The sequence below is a fragment of the Rhinolophus ferrumequinum genome, chromosome 12, assembly GCF_004115265.2.
Source record: "Rhinolophus ferrumequinum isolate MPI-CBG mRhiFer1 chromosome 12, mRhiFer1_v1.p, whole genome shotgun sequence".
NCBI classification, from domain to species: domain Eukaryota; kingdom Metazoa; phylum Chordata; class Mammalia; order Chiroptera; family Rhinolophidae; genus Rhinolophus; species Rhinolophus ferrumequinum.
The window spans coordinates 49,520,687-49,526,686 of record NC_046295.1 but is presented as its reverse complement, the minus strand read 5'-3'; positions in this window follow the sequence as shown (position 1 = coordinate 49,526,686).

Below are 6,000 nucleotides of genomic sequence, written 5' to 3'. Positions count from 1 at the left end.
CCTGACACATAGTAAGTGCTATGTAACTGTCAGCTATCATCGTCATCGTCATCGTCATCGTCATCTGGTCCATGACTGAGTTCCATGACAGTATACATTGACTCATACACATTTAGAAAATTCACTCATTTCTATCTAATTCCAAAACTTTAAAGGGACCTAGTCCACTCCCCAAATACCATAAAAAAAGGCAAGGAGATCTGGACAGTGTGTGTTGATTACATAGCTCACATGGCCAGCAATTGAAAGACCCTGAAAATACTTTATGAAATGCCAATTCAAATATGGAAAACTTCCATAATTTCCAGACCAACTTTGGCATCAGGAAAAGTGTAATAGCTGCTTCTTCATTATTCCTCCAGATTCTATAGCAGTCAATAGACCCATCCTACCAGAAATCAAACGCTTCTTGAAGGGCCCAGACCAACATTTATAACATGAGCAGAATTAAACAAATGTGTAAACTACTTTGTAACTTGGGTAGACCGTAAGGTGCATAGACATCATTTTAATTAGGTGTAAATACAGAGGGTGCCAAAAAAATGTATACACATTTTAAGAAAGGAAAAAAACTATTAAATTTGTAATACTCAATATATACTGATAACGACAGATGAATACAAGTCGCGTTTGACTTCTGCAATTACAAGAGGTGCTCAAAGTGGTTACCATCAGCGTCCAGACACTCCTGATTACAGCGAACTACTGCTTGAGCAACGTTGAACAAAGTGGCCATTTGTATACATTTTTTTTGGCACCTGTGGTATAGCTTTGCTTTTTGTTGGTTCAGCTCTCTTTTCTGATAGGACATTGTGATGTTATGAAATTGTAATGGGGTTTTGGTTGGTGGAATGAATATTTGGGAAAATAAATTTAAACCCAATTTAATGTAGTGCCGCGAAATGGCTTTAGCTATTGATGTTGGTGACCACCCAAGCAGGACTCTTGTTTTTAAATGTGAGGGAGAGGCTATGTGTGCAATTACTCAGTGAGTCCACTCAGGGGAGCCATTTCCACAGCAAAGATGCAGCCATGAATTGGAGATTGTGTTCAGGATGCAACATCAATGTCAGGATTTATAGATAAAATTACTTATACACAAAGTCTTCAGATTCTTAAAAGCACTGTAATTTTCTAAGAATCAGACAGGACAGGTTCAAAAAAGCAATACAAACATTTAGCTGCACTGATTTAAAATAAAAATCCCAAGGATGGTAAAGAACAATTTTTTTTCTCTTGGCACTCCCTTCACAAATATCTAGCATCAAGTAAAAGTCAGTTGTACGTGGCAACAACCACCGATGTTTATTGAGGGCTTGCTATGTGCTAACTCTGCTACAAATATTGACTCATTTATCTTCACAATGGTTTGATAAAGTTGGAAATAGTTATCATCATCCCATTTCGTAGTTGGGATACAGAGGCACAGAGCAGTAAGTGACCCGCCCAAAGTCACGCAGCTGCTAAGAGGCAGGCTGTGGGGCTCTAGAAGCCACACTCTTACACTTCCCTATGCTGCCTGTCAATAGAAAAGTTCATAAGCCTTAGCTGAATGAATGATGAGTAAATGAAGGAGAAAGCGAGAGAGGGAGACCGTGAAATAAGGTAGTCTAGGCAGTTGTTCCAGTGACCAGAATCAGAAGTATTTTCACTTGAGGCCCAGAGAAAAAAGTCATAGAGAAGTTGCTCCTCTGAACAGTTGTCTGAACTAACAGTTGCATTAACGTCAAAAGAAAATAGATGATGATGAACTTGTTTTAAATATATTTTAATTGGAAACTTTGTGAAAAGTCCTTCAGGATAATGACTTTGGGGATAGTAGAAGAAGGTTTTAACACAGATGGAGTGAACATGGACATCAGGGCACAGGTTCAATGAAAAATATGCTGTGTTGTACAAAACTGAATTTTATTATGGCTTTATTTCTCCATATTTTATTAACATTTCCAAAGTTCCCTCATCTTCCCAGACTGTCTTTATAACTTTTTTCTCCCCTCTTTCATTTCCATTTTTGCAGTTGTTTTGTTTTTCAACACTCTGGCTTTGCTACATTTTCTTGGATTTGATGACATGTGAACCCCAGTTTTGCCTGGTGTTAAAAGAGGTCTTACAGAGAAATCCAAAAAGTTAAATAGCTAAGCCAGTTTTCCCCAACTTAAAATGATTTAGGCCACAGTGTCCTCAACACATGAAATATCAAAAATTAAAAAAAAAAAAAATGAATGAATCATGTATAACCCAAAAGAGAGGGAAAAAAAATCTCTTAAAGACTCTTCTCAGAAGAAATATCTAATACAGAGACTGTGCTCCATGGTCCTTGGAGGAGCTCCGGACCCATAGCTGTGTTCATTTTCAGATTATTTTCTTAGCTAAAAAAAAAAATAACAGCACATGGTAATTTAGAAAAACTGACTGACGGAGACTGTCTTCTTTGCCAAGGGAAGTGAGAGAACCCTATTTTATTATCCCTGTGAGTCACCTCTTTTCCTTGGTTCTGTAGAAAGTTTGTTATGAAATTCATCAAATATTACTTAGGCATCAAACCAATGTTTGTGATTCATTTATAAAGCAGAAATTAATTAATTCACACATTTAAATGTAATTTGAACTTCAAGGTGCTGTAAAAAAAGGCATTTGAAAATCTGCCTGTTTGCAGATATTGTTTGTCTAAAAGCCTTCCTGGACCCTCTGATGTGTGTCATTTCAGTTCAGAATAAGACAGACAGTTTTGGAGTTATTGTCACTGCTTGGCCATTGGGCTGAATGGTGCAAAGAGAGTAACCTGTCTTTTTTTTTTTTTCTGGTGTTATTTTATTTATTTATTTATTTATTTATTTATTTATTTATTATTTTAATTTATTGGGGTGACAATTGTTAGTAAAATTACATAGATTTTAGGTGTACAATTCTGTATCACATCATCTATAAATTACATTGTGTGTTCACCACCCAGAGTCAGTTCTCCTTCCATCACCATATATTTGATCCCCCTTACCCTCATCTCCCACCCCCCACCCCCCTTACCCTCTGAGAGTAACCTGTCTTTTATTCCAGTTTGATTTAACCTTATGAAGGGCTTGAGTCGCCAGAAAGGGATCCCAGGCCAATGGGAGCCTAGGAGAATGGGAGGCCAGAGCTCAGTCAGTTATCAAAGAAGGCGGGTTTTCAGCTGCAGGGTGCTGAGACTCATAACTAGAGAACCCACATCTGTCGCTAAGTTCCAAAGGAACTGGGGGTCTATGAGGGTGAGAGAAGCCACCGAGGGCGGGGTCTGTGTAGCCACAAGAGGGTTGGAGAGCATAGGCGAGAGCAAACAATGTCTAAGAAACTGCCTCTGCTGGCCCCCAGGCCACTCACTGCTTGTAGAGTTGTGTACTTGCCACATGTCCCACGGAGAGGTCAGATCCATTACGATACATGGTTGGTCTGAAACCACAAGGACAAGGAAAAGAAAATCACATCTGACTATATTAAAAAAAGTCTGTCTGGGAAATGGCATTTTAAGAAAAAATTCAGCCACTCTCTTAAGAGCTTAAGCCTTGGTCTACGGATGAAGAGAAAGAGGCTAGACAGGGAAGTAGTTTGGTCTGTGAAGCCTCACCCACGTTTGCCCTCTCACCAGGAGCTCCCTTTCATGGCCCCTACAGTGTTCCCCTTCACCTTTCTTACTTACCTTTCCCACCACAACCGTTTTGATGGGAGCTGGTGGTGACTCAGAACAAGGGTATCCCAAGGTCCATAACTGGATGGGTAGGTGGGAGGAGGGGTTGGGAGACCCCATATGTGGAAGTAGGAGCTCTGCTTCTTTTGTACCTGTTACGTCTGGGTGTGTGATGACTCCCACAGGTTTCTGTGGTCAAATTTTTATATACATAATTTTATTTTTGGCAGAAAATACCCTCAAATATGTTTCCATTGGGAACACAATACGTTACAACCTGATACTGACCCATATTCCTTCCCCAGGAGAAGGGTCCCAGCATTTTTTGCATCTTAATGGTGCTTCCTTTTCCAACAAAAATGATTAAAATAAATATGTTAGAAATTATATCTACTTGGATTGTCTGCTCATCAAACTGGGAACTTGAGGAAAATGCATGACATGTGTGACAGGATACAGCTGTTTATATGAGCATAGCAAACACTTACTATGCTTTGTTCTAAGTACTTTACATACTTTTACTCATTTAATCCTCATACCAGTCCATGGGATGTATAATACCATTTATATATGGGGACACTGAGGCAGCTAGGAAGTGTCAGGCTGGCTCTGAGATCAGCTGTCTTAACCACGCTAATAGCCTGTCTCTGAAAATGGAAAAGCAATTAATTTTTCCCCCTTTGTTTTTGCATTAGAAGAATGGAATGCAATATCTTTCCTGCCCTAAACCTCCTGGAAAATTTGGATATTAAATCTGCTAGACTCTCAAGGAAAGGGAAACTAGTTTTGCTTTGGGAGAAGTGTCTGGGTATAATGGGTCATGTTCTCTAGAGTGACAGAACTAGATGAAAAGTGGGCTTAATGTGACAATCAATGCCTTTGGAAGTAGGATGAGATCTCTAAGACAAAAGAGGTCAGAGGATGGGGGAGGAGAAGGAGAGAATAAGGGAGGGGCTGCCTAGGAGAATGGGGCTGATCTGAGAGAAGTTACCCAACGGATAAGGATTCTCGCCCTGGGAGACGTGCGTCAGTATATACACTTAGCCAAAGACCATTGTGAACGATAGAGTATGTTGTCATTTGTGACTCTCAATGACCCACATGTGACTGCCAGTATTCACACACTTGTGCTGTCACCTCCTCTTGAATCTGATCTGGGCCTGTGAGCTGCTTTAACCAGTAGAATGATGCAGAGGTGCCACAGTGCCCGTTGTGGACTTCAGTTTTCAGGTCTGGTAGTTACAATTGTGTGTTCTTGGGAGCCTTGAGCTGCCATGTTATAAACCTGAATATCTTGCTAGAGAGACCACATGAACAAGCCATGTGGAGAGGCTGTGTCTGTGGAGAGGGAGAAGCCCTGAGATTATATGGAGACCAAAGAACCCAGCCGACAGTGAGAACTGAGGCCACAAACTATGACTCCAATCCAGTGGCTCAGTCAACTTCCAGCTGCTTGAGCCATTCTAGTGGAAGCACCAAAGTATGAGAGAAGAAACCCCAACAGACACCACATGGGACAGAAAGAAGCCATTCCCCTGTGCCCTGCCTGAATTCCAGACCACAGATTCATGAGAAATAATACAAAGGTTGTTGGTATAGGCCAGCCACTGAATTTTGAGTAGTTTGTTTCACAGCAATTCATAACCCAAATAAGTTGTATTGCTTGTACACCCAGGAGCTACAGAGAAACTGAAGCTTCCTCTGTTGCAAGCCTATCCCTCTGTACTTGATCCCAGCTCCACGGATCCTGGTGACAACTTTACTTCATCTACATCTAGCATCTCACCTAGCAGTAGTGTTGCCATGGACTTTGCATAAAATCTTTCTGGTTGCCCCATGTGGACACCCCTCTCCCCACTCCTCCTACAATGTCTTGAGATCTTCATAAGCCCAAATAAATGGAAGTGGTGGAGACTTGGACATCTGGTGGGATAATGTGATGGTTAATTTTATGTGTCAGCTTGGCTGGGCCATAGCGCCCAGATATTTGGTCAAATAGCATTCTGGATGTTTCTGTACAGGTGGTTTTTGGATGAGATTCACACTGAAATCAGTTGTATTTGGGTAAAGCAAATTACCCTCCATAACGTGGGTGGGCCTCATCCAGGTAGATGAAGGAAATAACAGAACAAAGACTGACTTCCCCAGAGCAAGAAGAAATTTTGCCAGCAGATGGCTTTTGGACTCGAACAGCAACTCTTCCTTGAGTCTCCAGTCTGGTGGTCTACCCCATCAGATTGTGGACTCACCAAACCTCCACAAATGTGTGAGCCAATTCCTTAAGTTCTCTCTCTCTTTATGTGTGTGTGTGTGTGTGTACATATATATATATATATTTA